This window comes from Mustela nivalis (assembly GCF_964662115.1).
Source record: "Mustela nivalis genome assembly, chromosome: 6".
Lineage (NCBI taxonomy): Eukaryota > Metazoa > Chordata > Mammalia > Carnivora > Mustelidae > Mustela > Mustela nivalis.
The window spans coordinates 69,649,563-69,675,689 of record NC_139025.1 but is presented as its reverse complement, the minus strand read 5'-3'; the positions used below and the strand labels follow the sequence as shown (position 1 = coordinate 69,675,689).

The following is a 26,127-nucleotide window of genomic DNA, read 5'->3' as shown; positions in this document are numbered from 1 at the left end:
AAGAATAGAGATTAGGAAAAGGTCATTTTAGTGCCCAGTTAGGGGGTTATAAATAATCTCTGAGTGAAATTTGTAGACCATATTGAGGAATGAGAATCACATTTCAAAGACAGTTAAGAGGAAGCTGCTGGATGTGTTAGAGAAAGAGGTGATTATTGATAGAGAGTAGAGAGCAATGTTTCTCAGTCTTCAGTGTGCATAAGAAATATCTGGAGAATTTAGATAAAGATGACAATTCTGGGCCTCATTTCAGAAATTCTGATTTAGTAATATCAAAGTAGATACCAGAAAAGAGAACTTTAAATAAGTAAAAGATGTTTTAAGTGCTGGTATCCTTAGATCATATATTGAACTTCTCAGGTCTTTCCTGAGAAGAAAAGGAGGGGGGTGGAGAGGTGAGAGAAAGACCGAGATTATTCATTGGGGTTAGCTGTGACAAGGAACAGGGAGAGGTTTTTTCCTGAGGAGTAAGGGAAGATAAAGAATGAATATCAAGAAAAAGCTGAAGTAAGGTAGAATGAAGATAATAGTTCTAATTTGAAAACTGCAAGATGATTTTTCAGGAGACAAGGACAGGGAGTGGAGAGCAGCCAGAAGAAGCTTGAAAAACATGGAAAAGGCTTGAAATAGCTCTTATAGCTGAGTGATAATGGCAAGACTCTGAATTTCTCTGGAACATCATAATTTCATTGTTAAATGATGAGATTGGACATCATGAACTCGGAGGCCCGTTCCAACTATAAACATTTTTATGATTATTTTTTATTTTTCAATTTTATTTAATCCATTCCAAATGGCGGTGGGGCGGGGGGAACAAGCAGACTCTGCACTGGGCACAGAGCCCAACTTGGGGACCCTGAAATCATGACCTGAGCCAAAATCAAGATTCAGACACTTAACTGGCTAAACCACCTGGGCACCCAACACTTGTATGATTCTACTACAAAAGTAGTCTCAAACATTTATCAGCATATCATCTCTGAGGAATATGATGTACCCTTACCTGTAACTGTGATTACTACAAGTATTTTCCCCAGGTTGGGCAAGTCCTCCAAAGATAGCTTGTATTCATCTTAAAGAAAATGATTTCAACTATAATCTCTCTCCTCCTAACCTCCTTCCTAACCTTAAGAATTAGTTTCATATGGAATAAAAGTAAATTAAAAACAGAATTGTTAAATAGCAGTGATCAGCCAGTTTAAATTTAGGCAGTAAATTTTTTAGGGAGCTGGGTCTTCATGGTTCTATATCTTTGTCCTATTTTAGGAAGCAAATTGATGAGTAACTTGGTGGACAGAGACAAGGATTTGCCCCTTATTTTGTTCCTTTGTTTTTTGCTTATACTCCTGTTTTTCATTATGGACTATTTTTATTTGTTTGTCTTTTTCTGTATACTTATCTCTCAACTTGAGTAGTTCATCTTATTGACATTACACAATAGGAAACAGGTTTTATAGCATGCGTGATACCCTTCTTGGACAAAGGTCAAGAGGTTCAGACAAGCTTTCGGAGGACAGTTAGGGTGAAGAATTGTAGTCCATTCTACTCTTAGCCAAGGTATGGTAGGTGATCCCTCTCAGATCTGAAGCCAAAGAGCAGGCTGAAATGTGCAAATACAAATCTAACATTTATTGAATGTTTATTGTGAGTCAGGATACTACTATCAAAGACAGTATCCAGAAAGGTGCCCTTGGGCATAAAAGGTATCATGATTAATTTTATATGTCAACTTGAGTAGGCCATGGTACCCAATTTTTTTAAATCAAATGCCTGCTTAGATGTGCTATGAAGGCATTTTTTAGATGTGATTAACATTTAAATCAGTAGACTTTTAGTAAAGCAAATAACTCTTATAATGTGGGTGGGCTTTATCCAATCAGTTGAAGGCTTTAAGGGAAAAGACTGAGGTCTCCCAAAGAAAAAGACTACTTTTGAACTCATGATTGCAACATCAGCTCTTGCCAGAATTCCCAGTCTCATAGCCTGCCCTGTGAATTCAGACTTACTATCCTCTGTATTGCATGAGCCAATTGCTTAAAATCCCTCTTTCACTCACTCTTTTACACCACACACACACACACACACACACACACACAGTTTCTGTTTTATTGGAGAATGCTGGAGAACCATAATACAAAAGGAAATTGGTGAACCTTGGTTCTTCCTAATGGTTCAGGGCTTTACTGATTTGGGATGAAGAACATAGTTAAGATTCAGTGAACGGTACAGACTCTACCCAGGAAAACGTGTATACGTGCACATACCTATAGAATTTTGCATACACATACAAGGTGCCCAGGGATTAGAACTCTTCTGGGTTTAGATGTAAAATTGATTTGCTTCTAAGTAAAAAGCAGTGAGACCTTCTAGGTCAGAGGTCTCATTGAATTTCACTCAGGCCGTAGGTAAGAATCAAAGGCCAAAAAATACGCTGAGCAGGTAGGAATATAATTTGTGTTCTAAAGGGAAACAACAACAAAAAAATGTTTCTATTGATGTGCTTTTGAAGGACACTAAGATGGCAAAATGCATATATGTCCAGACGCACTTTGCTTGCCAGTATAGGGTGTGAAACTGGAAATGTATGGGACAAAGAGGGCTCCTGTATGACAGTTGATTTGGTACAATGATTTTACCAAATATACCCAGAAAATAGGTAGAAAGGAAAGAATTCCAGACAGGTACTTATTTTTAATCCCAAACTGTCAATGAGGATTATTTAAATTCTTACCAGAATTTAGAATATGCTTATTCTAAACTAGGTAGAAAATTAATTGGAAAATTCTTCCTTTCCGGATGGGCTCGTGGATATTTTACAGAACTTTAGAGAGTTGATGTTCAACTCTACTTTCTCAGAGTAATGATCTGTGACCCATAAATAAGAACAAAACATGGCTGCTAGCGATTAGTACAAAGAGGACTCAGATTCTGTGAAAGTTAGTAAAAATTTTATAGAAAATAACTTTGACTATAAAGTAAAGGAGTACAATCTATCAAGGATGTTGAATGCTGAATTTAAAACATGAGAGATCATCAGTTAACTTGCTTTGCCAGGTTAACTCATTTTTCACGTTTATCAGAAAAAGCTTGTTTGTCATCTCTGTGCATGTATTTGAAACTTTTCATTGAGTCATTGCAATATAATTTAATGCTACACTGGTACCAAAAAGGTTCAGACCTTTGCATGCCAAGAATTGTAAACTGTGAAAGGGAGAAAACTATTATAGCATGTGTGTATGTCTTTGCACTCAATTTAATGCCAGGCGAGGATCAGGCATATCTGTGAGTGCAGGATCAAATCATAGGGTAATATTTTGTTGTGGACTGGTGAATAATGATATAACGAACTCTGTGTATAGTGTGGCATGATGTTTAATTTTCTGTCAACTTGACTGGGCCATGGGGTGTGCAGATACTTGGTCAAACATTATCTTGAGTGTTTGTGTGAGGGTGTTTTTGGATGCAATTGCATTTAAATGGGCCAACTAAGGAAAGCAGATTATCTCCTGTAATGTGAATGGGATCTCATCTTTTAACTGAAAGCCTGATTGATAGGTAGACTCTTTCTGGATCTCCTGCTTGCCTTCACCACTGGAACTATACTGTACCCTCTTCTGAGTCTGAGCTTCCTAGCTTACCCTGTAGGTACTTGAACTCGTCAGTCTCCATAAACATGGAGCCAATTCATTGTGATTTCTCTCTCTCTCAACATGTCTATAAATCAGGGAGTATAGCTCAGTGGTAGAGCATTTGACTACACATGTATATAAATCATCCTATAAATTGCATTTTTTTGAGCACTCTGACTCATACACATAGTGTTAAAATAGTTTTAGCACTTACTTTGAATTTTGGATTCTTCTTAGTTTATGATAGTTTATAATCTTTGTATTCTTTCATAAATTTATTACCTTTTTTCAAATAAAATATAATTGCTCTTAAAACTAAAACTATTGGTAAAAAATTGAAAAAAAGGAAAGAATCTAATGGTGAGTTTGATTTGGCTTAAGATGAAATAATGTGTACTATATTAACATTATGCCATTATATAAAACATTATTCCAGAAATTCTTCTACAAAATCACTAGAAATTTAAAGAAAAAGCATGACAAGAAAGTTAAAATTATTTTTGTTGGGGATCATTTTTATGGCAATAAAAATTACTCAAATCCTCAGTGTGTTTATGCAGTGAAATTTTGAAAAGAGTTCTATAATCTCTGCCAAGTTACATTATTTGAAACAAAACAAAATAAGCATAAAAACAAAGCTTTCAGATTCTTTCAGAATAAATGAAACAGCTTAATGTTATCAAAAATGTATGCAAACAATTTGAATCTGATGCTAAAAATGAACTTATTAAATGACATTCTATTATATTGGCACAATTGTATTAGATTAACAGGCAGCTAGGAAATTATAATTAGTACAGTGTATGAAAATAAAGCTAAGAGACTACAGGAATGTGCATACAAATTACTTGACTAGTTCATAGGCTGACATACAAGGAAATCTTTACAATTCAATTGGACAAGAGAAAAAATATTTCAGAGCTGTCCATTTACTTGTTTTTATACTGTATGTGAATATAAGGATATTTATTACTTTCTAAGTCACTTGCCATAGAAAGAAGAAATTTTTTTGAAATTTTGAGGGCAAACTTTAAAAAAATTAGCATTTAACAAAATTTTAAAAAATGACACAACTGAGTATTTCATTATGAAGGTTTAAATTTGTTTGAGCCCATTTATCCATGGTTTTTCAAAATTAACATGACTCTAATTATATGCCATACTTAAACTAATCCATTTGTAAATACCATCTTACTTAATATCGTATGGGGTAGGTATGATTAGTATGTCTAATTTTCATCTCAAAAAATGGTTTAAAGAGGTCAAGGTCAAACAGTAATTACATGAAGGAGGCAGAACTGTAATCTCAGGTCTTTCAGACTTCAAAAGTTATACTCTTAACCATTATTATAATTTGTAATAATTCAACTTTGATATAATTTCTTAAGAATCCTCTTTCATGTTTGTGTATCAGTTATGATCAAATGGGTCATGAATTTGCAAGGCATGCCATTCAAAACTGTTGCTTTTAGGAACTGATTTTCTGTGTGAATCAGGATTTTCTTATAAATACAAACCAAAGTAAATAAAATTTCAAAATAATATTTAAACACTTTAATCTGCATTGTGATTTGATTTAAAAAAATGACATTTTATGTAAAACAAATATAGTTATGTTGAATTCTGTATTATCCAATTTTCATGACAAAAACTGGTATACAACCAAAAATCATTTCAAATTCAGGGCTTCGTATTAAATCCTATATTCTTATCAATAAACCATGTTGTTTAGAGATAACATTATCTCAACACATTGAAAATATTTAAATAATCAAAAATTTAAAAAGAAACCAAAGACAATTGGTAGTGTTTCAAGAAAAAGTGAACTCCTGTCCACCAATAAATTATGAATTATTCATTAGTCAGTGATTTATTAAGTTATCAAAAGTAAAGATCGTTCTTTTTGTTTTTTATTTATTTTAATTGTCTATCTAATGTGTATATCACACACAGATATATATATATATATATATATATATATATATATATATACACACACACACATACATACTGCATTTCAGTTTTGCTAAAATCATAGATAGAACTTAAAAATATTTCAAATAGAATATTTTTATGAAATTATCTTTATATCTCTTATGCATGTGTCATTTTTCTGTAGGACGAAATCAGTTTCTATTTCAAAAATAGCTTTTTTCTGAAATCTATTCTTTCACAATAATAGTATCTGGAATTTTACACTTTTGAAAGAAATTATTTTCTTGTTTTTCAATCAGAGCATAGAACATTTTATAAATTCATAAAAACTTCTGTTTTCTTAAATCAGTGACAGGTTATCAAAATAAAGCAATTCTTAACTAGTAGTATGTATCAAATTCAAACAACAAAATAAGTACAATTACCTTTTTTCTTCTTAATACTACATGGCCAATTTCACATTCAGCTATGTTAGAATTATCTGTGACCAAAATATGCAGAGCATCAATTTGCAATGCCTTGTAAATATAGGCCCACATGTTGTGGGATTAGTATTTTTCATGCATAGCAAATCAGAACAAACATATTGCTTCAGCCATGTCAGACCATATTCACATGCCCTTCACAATCAAGGCCAAGAAGTTCAGTTTGTAAAAGGACTGATTTGATAATGACTGAAGCTGACAAGCACCGGCTTTAAATATCATTTTAGAGATTCCAAATTTATGATCTCTGTGAGAAACATATCTTGAAATACACAATTCAGTGAATCCAAAATTAAATTTGTGGAATGATATAATGGCAATGTATGTAGCTCCTTTGAAATAATAAAGAGGATTAATATAGTTTCCTCTTTCCTTGCCTTAATAGTTAACAATTTAGGCATTTGGTAATATTACTCTAGCTTAAGTATTTATTAATAATAAAATGTTTAGTAGGGAAATCTGCTTTGAGAAAGGAAAGAAGAATGGCCAGAGGATATTTTGGGGCCAGATAGACTTATTATAAGCTGGATGACTTTCAACAAATTTGTTAAAACTGAGTGGTAGTTTTTTCATCTGAAGTGAGTATATTAAGAAATACCTCACATGGTCTTATGAGTATTAAATTTTAAATCTATGTAAAATTGCTGGTACAGTCTGGCTGTCAGTAGGTACTCAGTACACATTGCTTTCCTGCTCTCGTTTTATCAATGTTTTCTCTCAGAAAAGGATCTAGAAATGTGTCTGTCCAATATGGCAATGACAAGCATTATGAGGCAAATTGAACACTTAAAATGTGTCTGTTCTGAGTTGAGATGTGCTATAGATATTAAATACACACAAGATTTTAAAGACTATTAAAAAAAACAAAATATCTCATTTAGTTATTTATGTTTATTACATGCTGATATATTTCAGATATGTTAGCATGCATAAGATATATTATTAAATTAATTTTACTTGTTTCTTTTTTTAATGTAGTATACAAAAGTTTTAAACAACATATATACTTGTGCCTCACATTCTATATTGAATAGTGCTGATCTAGAAATGAGAAGATTTAAGAAATTCAAGGTTCTCATAAAATTCCTAATTGGTATAAGAGAAGGAAAGGTTTTTCTGTGTTTTAGTATCTTAGAGTCCTTGTAGAAAGGAATCATATTATGTGCTTTGGTGAGTGCTGTGAAGTGTGTAAACCTGGTGATTCACAGACCTGTACCCCTGGGGATAAAAATATATGTTTATAAAAAATAAAAAATTATATAAAAAAAAAAGAACATACATAAAAAAAAAAGAAAGGAATCATATTGTATTAAAATCCTGTAAAAAACAAACTATACCAAATAGCAAACATTTTTTTTTTTAACTTTTTATTTTTTATAAACATATATTTTTATCCCCAGGGGTACAGGTCTGTGAATCACCAGGTTTACACACTTCACAGCACTCACCAAAGCACATACCCTCCCCAATGTCCATAATCCCACCCCCTTCTCCCAAACCCCCTCCCCCCAGCAACCCTCAGTTTGTTTTGTGAGATTAAGAGTCACTTATGGTTTGTCTCCCTCCCAATCCCATCTTGTTTCATTTATTCTTCTCCTACCCACTTAAGCCTCCATGTTGCATCACCACTTCCTCATATCAGGGAGATCATATGATAGTTGTCTTTCTCTGCTTGACTTATTTTGCTAAGCATGATACGCTCTAGTTCCATCCATGTTGTCGCAAATGGCAAGATTTCATTTCTTTTGATGGCTGCATAGTATTCCATTGTGTATATATACCACATCTTCTTGATCCATTCATCTGTGGATGGACATCTAGGTTCTTTCCATAGTTTGGCTATTGTGGACATTGCTGCTATAAACATTCGGGTGCATGTGCCCCTTTGGATCACTACATTTGTATCTTTAGGGTAAATACCCAATAGTGCAATTGCTGGGTCATAGGGCAGTTCTATTTTCAACATTCTGAGGAACCTCCATGCTGTTTTCCAGAGTGGCTGCACCAGCTTGCATTCCCACCAACAGTGTAGGAGGGTTCCCCTTTCTCCACATCCTCGCCAGCATCTGTCATTTCCTGACTTGTTGATTTTAGCCATTCTGACTGGTGTGAGGTGATATCTCATTGTGGTTTTGATTTGTATTTCCCTGATGCCGAGTGATATGGAGCACTTTTTCATGTGTCTGTTGGCCATCTGGATGTCTTCTTTGCAGAAATGTCTGTTCATGTCTTCTGCCCATTTCTTGATTGGATTATTTGTTCTTTGGGTGTTGAGTTTGCTAAGTTCTTTATAGATTCTGGACACTAGTCCTTTATCTGATATGTCGTTTGCAAATATCTTCTCCCATTCTGTCAGTTGTCTTTTGATTTTGTTAACTGTTTCCTTTGCTGTGCAAAAGCTTTTGATCTTGATGAAATCCCAATAGTTCATTTTTTCCCTTGCTTCCCTTGCCTTTTGCGTTGTTCCTAGGAAGATGTTGCTGCGGCAGAGGTCGAAGAGGTTGCTGCCTGTGTTCTCCTCAAGGATTTTGATGGATTCCTTTCGCACATTGAGGTCCTTCATCCATTTTGAGTCTATTTTTGTGTGTGGTGTAAGGAAATGGTCCAATTTCATTTTTCTACATGTGGCTGTCCAATTTTCCCAGCACCATTTATTGAAGAGGCTGTCTTTTTTCCATTGGACATTCTTTCCTGCTTTGTCGAAGATGAGTTGACCATAGATTTGAGGGTCTATTTCTGGGCTCTCTATTCTGTTCCATTGATGTATGTGTCTGTTTTTGTGCCAGTACCATGCTGTCTTGATGATGACAGCTTTGTAATAGAGCTTGAAGTCCGGAATTGTGATGCCACCCACGTTGGCTTTCTTTTTCAATATCCCTTTGGCTATTCGAGGTCTTTTCTGGTTCCATATAAATTTTAGCATTATTTGTTCCATTTCTTTGAAAAAGATGGATGGTACTTTGATAGGAATTGCATTAAATGTGTAGATTGCTTTAGGTAGCATAGACATTTTCACAATATTTATTCTTCCAATCCAGGAGCATGGAACATTTTTCCATTTCTTTGTGTCTTCCTCAATTTCTTTCATGAGTACTTTATAGTTTTCTGAGTATAGATTCTGTGTCTCTTTGGTTAGGTTTATTCCTAGGTATCTTATGGTTTTGGATGCAATTGTAAATGGGATTGACTCCTTAATATCTCTTTCTTCTGTCTTGCTGTTGGTGTAGAGAAATGCAACTGATTTCTGTGCATTGATTTTATATCCTGACACTTTACTGAATTCCTGTATAAGTTCTAGCAGTTTTGGAGTGGAGTCTTTTGGGTTTTCCACATATAGTATCATATCATCTGCGAAGAGTGATAATTTGACTTCTTCTTTGCCGATTTGGATGCCTTTAATTTCCTTTTGTTGTCTGATTGCTGAGGCTAGGACCTCTAGTACTATGTTGAATAGCAGTGGTGATAATGGACATCCCTGCCGTGTTCCTGACCTTAGTGGAAAAGCTTTCAGTTTTTCTCCATTGAGAATGATATTTGCGGTGGGTTTTTCATAGATGGCTTTGATGATATTGAGGTATGTGCCCTCTATCCCTACACTTTGAAGAGTTTTGATCAGGAAGGGATGCTGTACTTTGTCAAATGCTTTTTCAGCATCTATTGAAAGTATCATATGGTTCTTGTTCTTTCTTTTATTGATGTGTTGTATCACATTGACTGATTTGCGGATGTTGAACCAACCTTGCAGTCCTGGAATAAATCCCACTTGGTCGTGGTGAATAATCTTTTTAATGTACTGTTGAATCCTATTGGCTAGTATTTTGTTGAGTATTTTCGCATCTGTATTCATCAAGGATATCGGTCTATAGCTCTCTTTTTTGGTGGGATCCTTGTCTGGTTTTGGGATCAAGGTGATGCTGGCCTCATAAAATGAGTTTGGAAGTTTTCCTTCCATTTCTAAATAGCAAACATTTTTGATTAGTCTCCTTAGAGTTACAAGGTAAAAAATAGTTTTCCTGATTTGTCTACTATAATTTTAAAAATTGGAATAAAGTAAACAAAATTATGTTGTAATTCTTTTTCTGTCTTGTGCATAATGACTGCATGGGCAACACTCATGCACATATTCTTTTTTTTTTTTTTTTAAAGATTTTATTTATTTATTTGACAGACTGATCACAAGTAGGCAGAGAGGCAGGCAGAGAGAGAAGAAGGCAGAGAATGAGGAGGAAGCAGGCTCCCTGAGGAGCAGAGACCCCGATGAGGGACTTGATCCCGGGACTCTGGGATCATGACCTGAGCCGAAGGCAGACGCTTTAACCCACTGAGCCACCCAGGCGCCCCTCAAGCACAAATTCTTTACAGCAAATGGAGCCAAGTGTCTCCCTGAACTACCTGAGATTTATTGAGGTCCCGACCAGCCAGATTCCTTAACCTAGAGAAGACTTAGCCAGTTTCTCAGAAGGTACAGAGAGTGACAAGAGGAACTGCTAATAGCTAGTCTGACCAACTTCACACTATAATAAAGTATACTTTCTGAAAGGCAAGTCTGATCGTGTCTTTTCCCTTAAAATTTTCCTTTGAAATGTTTAGTAGGTTTTAAGAGAAAGTTGGAAGGCTACTTTCTTGAACAGAATTTTCTACTGTTACATTCAAAGCTGTTTTCTCTCCCTGTCTCTATAAACATATAGAACACATGGGGATAATGAGAACCCTCCTCTCTTCTGCATGTTTACTATAGGGTATGCAGTCTAGCCATACCTGGCCTAGACATACGTCTCCTGGATAATGAGAGTTCAGAAAAAAATGTTTGTTTTATTCTTTCTTTGCTTCTAAGTTTTTCTCAAAAAACACTCTTGTTCTTTGCATCTGTCCCTCTAGAGTTACTATTGTATTAGAGAAGCAGATAATAAATAAAGTATGTATTTTAAATGTATAGACTATTAGATAGTGTCAACTGCTAAGGAAAAAGAACTATTGAAGGAGAATGGGAATATACACATTATAAAGGTTTGGATTTTAGATGGAATAGCCACAGAAGACCTCATAGAGAAACTGACATTTGAGAAAAGATATGAAGGAAGGGCTATTACTCTGTGGCCTCATCCTGTGTTCTTGAAATTAGGAATACCTCTTACCAGAAGTTTAAACCCTTTTTTCATAGACTCAGTTATGCAAATATATGAAAATGCTAAACAGGGCAGAAGACTTGTGGATGAGGCCTGCCCTGGGAAGTGCCCATGACCCTTTTGAGACAAAGGGAACAAGCACTTTTACTTCTCCATGTATTTTATCTTCAAGCATGATTGTGGTCTTTGGCTCAAGATTTTTCAAAACGTGGCTCTACTCTTAGGTTTAGTAGATGACTATGAGATTAGTTTAGTAAGTAACAACCAATAGCAAGAAACAAAAAGTAGAAGAAAAAATATTTGTTGTAGTAAGGATAGGAATTATTTCAAACACATGTATACATACTCAGCTATGTGCTTGCTGGGCAATGATATAAAATGTATTTCTTAATATGCATCATGGATAAAAGACTTTGAAAAATACTATGCTGAGTCCAAGAGAACTTCTGAAATGATGTCTCCTAAAGAGGGATTAAGACAATGAACCATGAACCATGTGGGGCGCCTGGGTGTCTCAGTTAAGCGTCTCCCTCAGCTCAGGTTATGATCCCAGGGTCTTGAGATCAAGTCCCATGTCCTGGGATCAAGCCCTACATCCTTGGGGCTCCCTGCTCAGAGAGGTGCTTGCTTCTCTCTCTCTCTGCCCCTCTCCCCTGTTTGTGCACATGCTCTTTCCCTCTCTCGCAAAAAAACCCAAACAACAACAACAACAACAACAACAACAACAAAACCCCAGAAACCAAAACAATGAAGAAGGAAGGTGTAATGGGCTCTAATCTCTGGGAAAAATGAGAACAGGGCTAAATGAAGAATATCAGTCACCTATTTACCCCTACTTGTTCAGTTAAAGATTAAAAACTGCATTTAATGGCTTGTGTTTCTTGTCCTTTGATATCCCTTATGTGTGCATATGTGCACATGCACAGTTTATATTTCTGTGTGTGTTTGTGGTTTATAATAGTGGCTACTGAGAAAGACTCTGAGGAGAAAGATAAGAGTCAATATAATGTTCAAAGGAAATTAGGAAAGTTGGGAAGATTGTGCTACTGTGTAGCTGACATGAACAGAATCCTGAGAGTTGGTATGGTGGTGGAAACTACCAAATGGAGAAGGCTGAGTCTATGGGAGCTTCTGCAAAGATGGAAGGAAATGAAGAACACAGAGAACTAGTAGGGACCATAGGAAGGTTTAAGAGCTGTCTGTAGAGAGGCTCAAATAGGTCCCCAAACCCAAGTTACACTGGCATTTTCTAAGATTCATTCTTGGCCCTGTGTTCTCTTACACTTCCTGCCTCATTAAATATATTTCTTCTGATTCTTCAGTTATTATTTTAATGCAAATAATTCTTTAATCTATATCCATTGGCATGGTTTCTTCTGAATTCCAATTTCAAATGCTTGCTGAGCAGTTTTTTGAAAATGTTTTTTATTATGTTTTCTGGCTCCTAGCCTGAGAGCTTAAACTGCTTTCAGGGCTATCGATATATATCTCAAGAGCTGGCAGGTCAAGCCCACTAGGACTATCCATGAATGAGAAAATAAAGCATCGTTTGGTCCTTCCTAAAAACATAAATAATGGAAAGTCACATTCCATCAGATTGGTTAAAAAAAAAAACACAAGATAAAGATCTCTACAGATCAGGTAGTGAGCCACACTAACACACATCAAGAAGGGTTGCCTACAATAGAAGGAGCCATCCATTATATGCAACATAGGAGAGGAAGGGGAAGGGAAACTTGAGATTTCCTGACAAAAGAAAGGAAGGCTAGTTCCTTTAAATCAGTGGAGTGTGTGGGCACGTGTGTTTTCTCCAAAGCTGTACCAAACTATTTTTATGTATCCTATTTTACTTATAAATTGATGTCTTTTGAAGAAACATGAACTACTTTTAGATTAATACAGTGTCAAAAATGTTGAAATTTCCCTCATTTATTAGCTTTTGTCTTTCCCATTGAATCTACTGATGCTCTTCAATTCTGTGGAAGTTACATATATAGTCTTATTATCATTTTCTGTTGAATAGAGCTTGGAATTATGTCAAACTCTCATACTTAGAATCTGGAGCTCCAACTGTAATTTTCTTTTGGAGCCAAGACCTGAAATCCAGTGATCCATGTGTATAACCTTGGTGCGGATCTAAGTAGTCTTTTCCTCAAGATGATTGGAGATCTAATCCTGGATTACAAGGAAGATTCAGCAAGGCCATTAGGGAGCCCTTGAGCCAAAATCACCTGTCAGGGAGTCCCACTTCCAGGGACAGACTTGCTTCAGTATCTCTGCGAGGCTCAGTGGTTGATTGGGAGCAGGCCTTGGCAGATGTACCTTTAGCACAAACACACAGTTGGATTTTAGCACAGCATCAGAAGTGCTTGGTCAATTAGGCTTTCTGTAGTTAGTCTTTGAGGTACATTCTCATGGCCTCTAGCCACTACTGCTATTCTCTGTTCAATCCAGTCTTACGTAATATTTTTCTCAGATACATCTGATGAGAATGGAACCTAAAACACAATCTTGTTCTACTAAAAATGTCAATCCAGATTGTTATGTATAATGTATTTTTAGTGCAACCATTCAGACTAGTAGCAAATTATAATGGAATTGAATAATTTCTTTCTCTTATTCATGAGTATATCATCTAAGGTCATATCTAATTGATAATTTGCTTGAATTTGAATATGTGTCCAGAAATCACCTGGTAAATAAATGGGCTAAATCTGTCAACAAAAAAATGAATTGAGACATGCATGATTTGTATTTAGTGAACCGGTGTTAATTCCTAATGATCATTTGTTTTCAATTGTTTATAAACCATATTTTAATAATAGTTCCTAAAACTTTCTGGGGAATTAATTTCAGACTCTCCAGTAAAGCACAGAATTCTTTGATTTTTTTCCCCATTTTTAAATTTTTTGACTTATTTTTTTGTTCACATATAATTAACACACAATGTTATATTAGTTGCAGATGTATAATATAACAATTTAACAGTTCTATACATTACTCGGTGGTTATCAGGGTAAGTGTATTCTTAATCCCCTTCACTCTTTGACCAATCCTGCCACCCACCTCCCCCAAAGTAACCACAAGTTCACTATATTTGAGTCTTGTTTTTTGTTAGTTTTGTTTTTTAGATTCCACATCTGAGTGAAATCATATCTTTGTCATTCTCTGAGTCATTTCATTTAGCATTATACCCTCTAGATACCTCCATGTTGCAAATGGGCAAGATTTCATTCCTTTTTTTATGGCTGAGTCCTTAATTTTTAATTTAAAAAGAAATCATAACATTTTTTTCTTTTTTTAGTATTTTGGTTATCTCTTTATGATTATTCACAATGCCTCAAGAAATAGTTCAATGGTACATTTTATTTGAAAGTTACTTTTTTTAACCTGGAATATAATTTGCCTAGCACAAAAGATATAAAGTCATTTAGGGAAAGAATTGCTTTCTTATAGTCTTATATTTTTTGGGTTTCAGTTACCTCTCACTAACATTATTTTTGCTATCTTTGACAGAGAAGATGGAAATAAAATAAAAGTTGAGTGGTATAGATTTTTCTTTGTCATGTATTATAAAAATGTTACTCTACAGCAACATGTTCATTTTCTCTGAACATAACTTCAAAATCCTACTTTCCCTGTCTCTAGAATTTTTGGCAAGTCTCACTGCATTCTTGTTACTGGTGTTTTCAAAATCACTCTTATACTTCTTAGCTACTTACATATTTGTTGTTGGTTATACCTCTTTTTCCTCTCTTTTGTATTTGTTCTTTTTTATAGGTGAGTTCAACGATCTTTTTCCTTTTCACAATCCATTGATTAGTGTGGCCATGAGATTTGAGTTATGATCATCAATTCTGTGCTCCTAGGTTCTTATGTAAAATTAGGAGACAGAGAAAGAGAGAGAGAAATCTTTGTCATTAAAATCTTTTATGTCAGGGTATTTCTGAATATCTCTCTTCATCCTAGTTTTTCTTCATTTAAAAATCATATTCTTTATGGAAATAACCTCATATATTTCTTGTGCCATCTTTTTTTTTTTTTAAGATTTTATTTATTTATTTGACACAGAGAGACAGGGAGAAAGGGAACACAAGCAGGAGGAGTGGGAGAAGGAGAAGCAGGCATCCTGCTGGGCAGGGAACCAGATGCAGGGCTCTATCCCAGGACCCTGGGATCACGACCAGAGCTGAAGGCATACGCATAACGACTGAGCCACTCAGACGCTCTTCTTTGGCCATCTTAAAAACAAAGTTTTTGTGGGTTTTTTTTTGTATTTTATGTAACTTATTCCAATAATGTAGGTTTTGATTATGGTTCTAAAATTGGACTAGATTTTGTTCATTATCCTCCAGATGGCATAAAGACAATATTTTTATAATAGTAATTAAATAGAAAACTACATAAAATTCCATATTGCTCAGGAAGATCTGGATTTAATGAAATGGAAGCACACCGAAGTAGATTTAGCTATATCAGGTATTATTTTTCTTATATAGGTAAGATGTCAAGGCTCAGAATATTTAGAGACTAATTAGTCCATTTGGTTAGGGTGACTGTTAAACTCTTTAGGAATTTGTTTCCTGGAAGTCAGCAGCCAGCCTTGGGAACATTTCTTAATTCTAAGCCATTTGTACATTTGTTCCTTTTTGTTTTTCTACCGTTCCAAGGTTTTTTTTTAATTACGTATGTTTCTACCAGGGTTCTTCCCATTGGAAGGTAGAGTTCTAGAGTCAGGACTGTGGTTAAATGGATGGCACTTATGTAAGTTATATAAACTTTCTAAATATTTTTCTGGACTTGGAAGATCGAATGTATTGGTAAGAGTATTAATATGTATAAAAGCACTTTAAACACACATAAGCTATTTTTATTGGATTATACAGGGAGTGTAGGCTCTATCTGCACCGAGTTGTTAGCAAACAAAAATTCTGAAAAGGATTTTTAAACTAAATATAAGTGGAAGACCAAGGTATTCACAAGTCCTAAAACTTCCATTGTCTCAGGTAGCCAAGAATCTAGTATGAGAATTTAAAGATAAATAGGGGGGCTATGATTAAATAATTGACCTGCTAATTAGAATAACTGATAGTTATGGAAAATGATTAACCCTGTATTTAAAAAAAAAAAAAACTATAAAACATAGCTTGTCTTTTTTTTTTCCTTCTCTTTCATTTATCATCCTACTTTGATCTTTATAAATAATGGTACAATGCTTAATATTAAGTAGAGGAAAGGCCAACAAATGCCCACTGGGGATCACAGAGGAAGGATGAAAGGTATTGTATTATATTACAGCCTAAATCACTTAAGAATCTCAAACAGCAGAGATGAATATAGTAGCTATGAAATGGCTGTACCTTTCATTAATTTTATTTTTAACAGAATAGTAGTCATTCAGTTATGTTCCATTGTCAGCATTTTGGCATACCATTGTTTGGTTCAGAAGTTAAAATAATGTATTGCATATAAGTTGTGGACTAAGTGAAAATTATTATTCAACACATACTGAACACACTTAATATAATGTGTAGTGCTATTGACAGGACCATAAAAATGACTTATCTACAGTTCAATAAAATTTCATATGAGACAACACACCCTTCTGCATTATGGATAGACAAAAAAGTAAAACCCTAAACGTGTTAAAATCTACTTAGATTTTTTTTTAAAGCTCATTAATGTACTTTTAAACTAGTGTTGTATAAGAGTTAAAATTCAGCATTAAAGAAAGTGCTCTGTTGTAAGTTTTATCCTTGTGAAGTTCATTAAATCTCCTTAATGCATCTGTTAAAAGTCCTCTACATCAGGCAGAAATTAGTATAAGGAGTTTTAAATCATGTTCATCCTCTTAAAATGCTTTAAAATATGCTTATGTACAGTTACTAAGCACAATCAAGTATTTTTATTATAATAAGTAATTTGAAAAACTCCCATTATAAATCATCAAAAAACATTCTCACTGAAAACAGATCTTAAAGTGTAAGCTTTAAAATGTACATGAGCTTTAAAATGTACATTTATTTTTCAAATTCTTAGTTCTATATTCTGATCTAGGTTTTTAATCAGGTCTGTTTCAGTAGATCAGAATTACCTTAGCCCTGACCAAGGTTATGCAGTTTAACAGAGGACAGCATTTTATACTCAGCATATTTTATAAGCTGGAATGAAAACATGTTTGTAGATTAATGATGTAGTATTCTTTATGATTAAATTTTCAAATAAAGAGTTGCAGCATCAAGTAGTGGAAATAACACTGGGGCTGGACATAGAAGAACTGAATCAGAGCTCATTAAGGGGGTTGAGTAACCTTGGGAAATCACTTGTTCTCTGTGAGGTTGTTTTTCTTCTCAGTCTCAGGAGGGTAAAATCCAACTCATAGTGTTACTGAGAGCTGACTTTGTGAAACCCCACAGTTAAGTGTCATTTCCTACTTGTCAATAAATATTTTTTTTATTTTTATAAGAAACAGGGAAATGTCATACTCTAGTAATTTATAGTCAATGCCTTGATTATCACATAACTTTAATGTTTACCTACACATATTAAGAAGTCTAATTTGCTCATTAAATGGCCATATGAATTTAGTTTTGGAAGGACTACTGCATTTATTTGGCAGAATGATCCTGATTTTATTGTTTGACTTGGTGAGAAAAAGAGTGCATTGCTACTTTATATATACACAGCTACGTTTAGTACATAAAACTATACAGGTTTATAGAACCTCTAAAATTTAGATGTTTATTGTTTCCGCTAAGAAAAAAATGTTAACCTGGATTGTTTTCTTTCTAGCAAATCTAGGGCAGTTCAGCAACTCTATGAGTGTAGACATCTGCCTTTGGGGCTGTTTTGGGAACTGGTAGAAATCACATGGAAAAACCTACCTTGTAAATGACCTCTAGGTTTCATTTCCCCAGCTCCTGGAGAAGGACTGTATTTGAGAAGCAGTGTATTTAAGCTCGAGGAGATTAGGGTGTGGGTATGACCCAAGACATTGTTGGTTGCTGCTTGATGAGGTGACTTATTTGTGGAGTGGTAACTAATAACTGTGTTGGAAGCTAGGGGTTCTCAGCCTGAGGCACTGTGCTATAATGGTAGACACATGTGTGGCAAGATTAATGGGAAACTAGGCTTTACAGAGTATTGAAGTGTTAAAGAGGGAATTTAAGAGATCTTGTCCATCTGGATTGACCTTCAGATTGAAACTAGGTAGAGCCAAGTGCCTACATTCTGTTTGCCTTGGAGTTCTCCTTGGTCACATGGAAATAGGATTTTTTTGTTTGTTTCTGATGTGAATCAACTCTTCAACATGAAATGTTAACAAAAACATCTAGCCTAGGGTTTGAAAATGTATTCCACACAAAAAGTCTTGAAAATACTTAATGCTTCAAATAATTTTCCCTAGTCTCTGAGATATCTTGTACTTAAAGTGTCTTTTTGTTGAAATATTTTATAAAATATTAGTTTCCACTTTTACTTTTCTGCTCCCAGGACAACTGTTCCTCTGAACCACAACTGTTCCTTTATTTTATTTTTTTCTGGTTCTGAAATAACCCATCCTGCAGCCATAAACAACTTGTCTTGATGGCTAGCCAAGACTCTGTCCTGCCACAAACCTCCTCCTACTTTTTCATTTCTTACCCCAAGGAGCAATAAACATGAATCCTGACCCACCAGTGGAGCCCAGAACTAAGAAGAGATACACTGCAGCTAAACAGGTAGGAATAAAAACAGTGCCTCACTTCGATAATATTAAATGTGCTGGGAAGACAGCCTCCAAGAGAAAGGATAAATAATCTACATAATGAAGAATTAGTTAGCAGTGTTATGTAAATATTGTAGCAGCATCAATGAGGAGGTAAGCAGAAGTATTTTAAGACACTATATTATACAATACACTGTGCACTGTTTCCTGGTGATAAGGTTTTTTAAAGCATCTTTATAAGCTCTTCTTCTCTGTTGTGACAGGATTATTTTTGCACCTTTGGAAAGCAACTGAAAAAGGAAGCTTGGAAAAAAATCCTGCCTAACAAAGCAGCCAAACTCAAATAGCTTAAACTATAAGAAAAAACTGATTTAAGATATAAGAATAGATAAGATATAAGATTAAAACAGGATAAAAAATGATATCCTCGTTTTTTCAATGCTGTGTATTCTTGTTGTGTAGTGGAAAGTTAAAATGCTAAAGGATTAAATTGTTTTTGATTATTATGCCCCTGAATTTTAAATAGTCACTGAAACAGATATTTTATATAATAACATCCAGAAACAATAACACATATAAGGATAAATATAGGTGAATGGAAAATGTAATGTACAAATTATCCAAAAGGAAATCATGCTAGTTTAAAGAAATGTTTTAGCCACTGGCATTGATAAATTGGCTCCCCACTATTTTTCAGAAAAATTTGGCATACATTTTCTCCTTGCTACACCCCCTGAAAACCAGAGTTTTAGAATGATAAAATACTTAAATCTTTTAGAACTATCTAAAGTTTGGGTATTTTTTTCAGAGAACATTGACTCTTGTGTGCACTAATCACTGAAATTCACAAATTCTAAATCTAATTGTTGATACTGATTTAAGGAATGTTAAATGTTTCAACTTAGTGAAATGCTGAAAAGGTAGATAACAGAAAAAAAAGAAATAGAAATGTTTCAGATAATAAAATAATTGAATAATTTCAAAAGAATTGAATAATTAGTCAACCCCTCAATAAAACAACTTTTGATTGTCTAGCAGTATTAGTATCATTTTTAGGCTCTCCACAGAGAATGTTTAATTGAAGGATGCCTTTCTCCCTATGTTCTTCCTATTGCCATTAGTTGTTGTATACTCAAGAAAGGCCAACATTTTAATATCAGTTATATTTCAATCAGGATTGAAATATGTATATTTCAACCAATGAAATCAGGATCAAAAGGAGAGTAAATATAGAAATGCAGGCACAAGCTAGAATGTAGGAATTGCATCCAGGTAACCAAAGAAGTTGAAGTGAAAACAGAATGCATTTAACAGTGGCAATCAGGTATCCAGAAATGAGTGAAACCACTGGGGGCCTAGGATAGCAAGGTCAAGGTAAGGGACTTACAGAAAAAATATTCTTTCCCCATACTGGAAAAATCCTTCTTCAGATGTTATTTATGATCCCAGACCCAAGAGATGTTGAATTCAATTCAGTTTTTGAATAACTGGGATGTGTAAATTCAGTCTCTCTCTGTGGGCTCCTAGTTAATTGCAGTTGGTATTCTCTCTTATTTCATTGTTACTAAAAGCACTCTAAAAGAACGTAAATAATGAGAGGCATTATCCTTTTAAAATCTCCTATCTTCCTCCACTGCCAAACTCTTTACCAAACCTCATTACCGTATACATACATGAATAGTTAATGCACTGCAAGAAAGTCAGGGTGGAAAGATATTGGAGGGTATTTGTGAGCTGTGTTAGTGGTGACATTGTTGGAACTTGAGATGCCACTGAGCTATCTGAGTTTATACTTTTACTGAGGTTGGATATGGAAATGCTACTGGGAACAAATTTATACTTTGTTTTCCCAAGTTATGAATTAGTATTTTGGAGACATTTATGAGGAGCAGTATTCTTCAGATCTTTGGGAAATCATTGAATTTAAGGTTAATTTTACTTTACATCTTCTCTTGTCATGTTCAGTCAGATCTAATTGAACAGAGCAGACACTATCCGAAGCCTATTGCAATCAACATTTCTATGAAAGAAAAACTCTAGGGAACTCGGTCTGAAAATAGCTATTTTAAAGAAGACGAGGGTTTTGTTAATGAGTAAATATTTACTATAATGTTGAGTTCTGGACTGTCAAGACAAGGCAAGGAATGTTAATTAATTTGGGGAAAAAAAAATTGGGCAAATTTCCATACCTCCAGGATATCCAATTGTGGAAAATAAAATTTTATAAACCTGAATTATCCATGGAATGTATGGTAATTATTTAATATTTCACTTTGGTTTCATCTCAGAAGTAAGGTTAAAATAATTTTATTTATGTGGAGAATATTTTTAATGTAAATATGTTACTACTTTGCAATCTAATCCATAGTCACTTGTCATGTAAATAATCATTCAGAGCTCTACAGACTGATTATAGCCTTAAAGTGAAAAATTTTTAAAAAAAAATTTAAACAGACCAGTGCAAAAAGGAGGTCATCTTGGAGCGCCTGGGTGGCTCAGTGGGCTAAAGCCTCTGCTTTCCGCTCAGGTCATGATCCCAGGGCCCCAGATCAGGCTCTCTGCTCAGCAGGGAGCCTGCTTCCTCCTTTCTCTCTCTGCCTGCTTCTCTGCCTACTTGTGATCTCTGTCAAATAAATAAAATCGTTAAAGAAATTAAAAAAAAAAAAGGAGTTCATCTTGACAGGAGGGTATAGTTAATAATAAAGGACAAGGTTAGCCACATTTTGCTTTTACAAAAATGCTTTAAAAAAAAAGATTTTCTTTATTTGAGAGAGAGAGTGAGAGAGACAGAGGACAAGGGGGATTGGCAGAGGGAGAAGCAGGGAGCCCTATGCAGGGCTTGATTCCAGTACTCTGGATCATGACCTGAGCCAAAGGCAGTGGGTTAACCGACTGAGTCACTCAGGCGCCCCTCAGGAAAAAGCTTTCTGAAGTACTTGATGTCATCTGATTGGCTAATGTACTGGACATCTTTATTATCAGGTTTTAGATTATCTTAAGAAATACTTATGTCTGGATTTCCCAATAAAAATACAATTTTCATCCTAATAAAAGTATTGTTAAAACAGCTTCTTAAATGTATAATAAAAAATCAATCAAATTAAATATATTAATCAAACTGTTGTCTTCTTAATTTCCCTCCACATCCTTTTTTTCCATTTCTGCCCTCTTCATTTTGGGGCATTTTCCTTTCTATGCCAAGTGAAATTAATAATTTTGGCCTAGAGATGGACACATGATGCAAGCAAGTCAGTCAGATTACTTCATTGGAATTTTACATAGTGGCTTTGAGAAATAAATATTCTGTCCTCCTCTGATGTGGCTAACACAGGATTTGTGAGCATGGAGTGGGAGTGGGAAGGAGAAAGAAGGCATTAAGACTGGGGACACAGGAAGAAGGAAGAAGAAACCTAATCCTAACCTAATCTGGTTTATCCCATTCTTCCCAGGAAACAGGATAAATTTCCCAACTCCTTTTATTTTCCTTAAGCTAATTTGAGTTATGGTGGTACCATGGTATAATGGTGAGCACTGTGGATTTTGAATCCAGACTAGTTTGAGTTGGGATTCTGTCATTTGAAATTGAAAATGTCCCAACTAATGTGCTGTTCAAGTAGATTTTTTTTCCTGGTATGACGTATGCCTGTTTTACTAACTTTCCAAGTTTTTGGCATTTAATTTAGAAACTCTGAAGTGAACAGGTTGGCTTAATTTTAAGATTTGTTCTTTTCAGAAATTAATTTAAGCAGATAATGGTGTTGATAAGATCCCAGATTTACCTCCTTTGTTATGGAATTTTTGGAATTGAACTAATCAAAATACATAAAACCAATGAATTTCACTCACGTACTTTCTGTGGTCTCCTCAATTCATTTAAGGATTTGTTTTAATGTTGAACTTTGCAAGGAATAAAAGTCAAATATGTTTAGGATTCTAAATATCATGTTATTTAAAAAAACTACCCTAAAACACCCTAAATTGTCTACCGTGTGTTGCTTTTAATTTAAATGCATTTCTATGCTTCTAGCAAATTAAAACATATGTATTTGGAACTCAAGTACATTTTTAAAAATGGATTTTATGTTTAGAGCAGTGTTAGTTTCACAGCAAAATTAAGCAGAAGTTACAGAGATTTCCCATATATTCTTTGCCTCCACATATGCCCAACTTCCCCTACTATCAAAATTGTGCTCCAGGGTGCCTGGGTGGCTCAGTGGGTTAGGCCGCTGCCTTTGGCTCGGGGTCATGATCTCAGGATCCTGGGATCAAGTCCCGAATCGGGCTCTCTGCTCAGCGGGGAGCCTGCTTCCCTCTCTCTCTCTCTGCCTGCCTCTCTGTCTGCTTGTGATCTCTCTCTGTCAAATAAATAAATAAAATCTTTAAAAAAAAAATTGTGCTCCAGTATGGTACGTTTGTTACAATTGAAGAACCTACAATGACATAACTATCACCCAAACTATCACCCATTCTTTACAGTAGGGCTAACTCTTGGTGTTGCACATTCTGTTGGTTGGACAAATGCATAATGACATCTGTTCTCCACTATAGTATGATTGAAGTAGTTTCCTTGCTCTAAAAAGCTTTTGTGCTCCATCTAGCTAACCCTACCTTCCCCCAGTCCTTGGCACCTACTGAGCTCTTTTATTGGCTCTGTAGTTTTGTCTTTTCCAGAATGTGATATAGTTGGTTATATTATACAATATATTGGCTATGTCATGTAAATACAGTGAAAGGCTATGTCATACAGTATGTAGCCTTTTCAGTTGGCTTCTTTCACTTAGTAATACATATTCAAGTTTCCTTTATGTTTTTTCATAGCTTGACAGCCCACTTCTTTTTAATATTGAATAATATTCCATTGTTTGGATATACCACAGTTTATTTATTCATTCACCTACTTAAAAGGCATCTTGATTGTTTCCAGGTCTTGACAATTAAGAATAAGGCTGCTCTAAAACATTTGTGTGTACATTTTTGTGTGGACACAAATTTTCAACTCTTTTTTAGGACACACCAAGGAGCATAATTGCCAATCATATGGTAGGAGGGTGTTTAGTTTTGTAAGAAACTGCTGATTTGTCTTTCAAAGATATACAATGTCTATACCATTCTGCATTCCTGCCAGCAGTAAAGGAGAATTCTTGTTACTCCACACCTTGCCAACACTTGGTGTTGTGTTTTAGATTTTGCCCATTCTAACAGGTGTGTAATATCTCATTGTTATTTTAATTTGCAATTTCCTAATGACATATGATGTTCAGCATCGTTTCATATGCTTATTTTCCATCTGTGTATCTTTTTTGGTGAAGTGTCTGGTCAGATCCTTTTCCTATTTTTTTAATTGCCTATTTTTAAATTATAATGTCTCGTTATTTTAATTTGCAATTTGCTAATGACATTACGTTAAGCTCCTTTCCTTTGCTTTTACCATCTGTCTATCTTTTTTGGTGAAGTGTCTGTTCACATCTTTTGCCTATTTTTTAATTGGGTTGCTCATTTTCTTACTGTTGAATTCAAGTACTTATTAGAAGTAAAATAATTTATTCTTAGAATGTGTTATTTCTAAAATAGAACTATAAAAATGCAATATATTCTAATCAGAACATTGTTAGTAGAAATGTGTGTGTGCATACACACACACGTACACACGTACACACACACACACACACCTTGAGAATATTCTTTTTCTCCTAAGGGTTTTATATGAATTTGTCCTTTTAAACAATAATTACACTAATAAGAATCACTCATTTAGGTACTTTGCTGTTTTCAAGGCAGGTCTACATAGGGTACCATGAAATTAAATGATATAGCTTGCTTTTATCAGCAGTTATTCATCTCATTTTTTAAAATAAAGAAGCAGAGAAGAGGGAGAGACTATGTGAGGAATATGGGGGATATGTGAGTTTACGGTAGTGCTGTGAGTAGGCTTTGTTCACTGACTGTGTAATAGCAAATTTGAAGATCAACAAAACATTACTCATTGCTTATTAAAAACGTGTAATTTTATTTTCAACATGGAGAATATTTTGTCTTAGTTTTGCACGTGAGGCCTATGATTGTACACAATGGCATCTACCCAGGTATGCCAGTCATTTAATCAGTTCTTTCTTAGTTCATCTGAAAAATCAGCTTTTTCACAAACATCATTTGTAACAATCTTCAGATTTCTCTAGTGGATTATGTGTATTGACTTCTAGGCCAATATCACATCATTTTAACTATTATAACCTCAAATGCATGTTAAAAATGGTATGAGTCCATATCATATAGAAATATGGCATCAATGTCCTGTAGAATAAAGAAGTAACTTTCAAATCCTTCTGGTATTTGCTTGCATACAAAATAGTGTTTGTTTATTTGTTTCTTTCTTATTAACATATAATGTATTGTTTCAGGAGTACAGGTCTGTGATTTATCAGTCTTACATAGTTCACAGTACTCACTGTAGCATATGCCTTCCCCAGTGTCTTGTCACCTAGCCATACCATCCCTCCCAATCCCCTCCACTCCAGCAATCCTCTGTTTGTTTCCTGAGATTAAGAGTTTCTTATGGTTTGTCTCCCTCTCTGGTTTTGTCTTGTTTCATATTTTCCTCTCTTCTCCTATGATCCTCTGCCTTATTTCTCAAGTTCCACATATCAGTGAGATCTTACAATAATTGTCTTCCTCTTATTAATTGATTTCAGTTAACATAATACCCTATAGTTCCATCCATGTCGTTGCAGATGGCAAGCTTTCATTTATTTTGATGGCTGCATAATATTCCTATGTGTGTATACACATACACTCACACATATGTACCATATCTTCTTTATCCATTCATTTGTCCATGGACATCTAGGCTCTTTCCAGGGTTTGGCTATTGTGGGCATTGCTCCTGTAAACACGGGTACACATGCCCCTTCGGATCACTACATTTGTGTCCTTGGGGTAAATACCTAAGTAGCGCAATTGGTAGTTAGCTCTATTTTCAACTTTTTGAGGAACTTCCATCTGTTTTCCAGAGTGGCTGCACCACCTTGCATTTCCACCAATAGTGTAGGAGGGTTCCCATTTCTCCACATCCTTGCCAACATCTGTCATTTCCTGACTTGTTAATTTTAGCCATTCTGACCAATGTGAGGGCCATCTCATTGTGGTTTTGATTTGTATTTCCCTGATGCTGAGTGATGTGGAGCACTTTTTCATGTGTCTGTTGGCCATTTGGATAGCTTCTTTGGAGAAATGTCTGTTCCTGTCTTTTG

The 26,127-nt window shown here is 34.8% G+C and overlaps 1 long non-coding RNA gene across 1 annotated transcript in view; it reads left to right on the top strand.

Moving 5' to 3' along the window:
* The window catches only part of LOC309866451, a 60,993-nt gene extending 42,099 nt beyond the window's left edge, over window positions 1-18,894 (top strand). Inside the window, exon 4 of the long non-coding RNA XR_014312691.1 lies at window positions 18,823-18,894. This is a non-coding gene — a long non-coding RNA (uncharacterized lncRNA). The remainder of the gene's footprint in view (window positions 1-18,822) is intronic.
* Window positions 18,895-26,127: the final 7,233 nt, after the last annotated feature.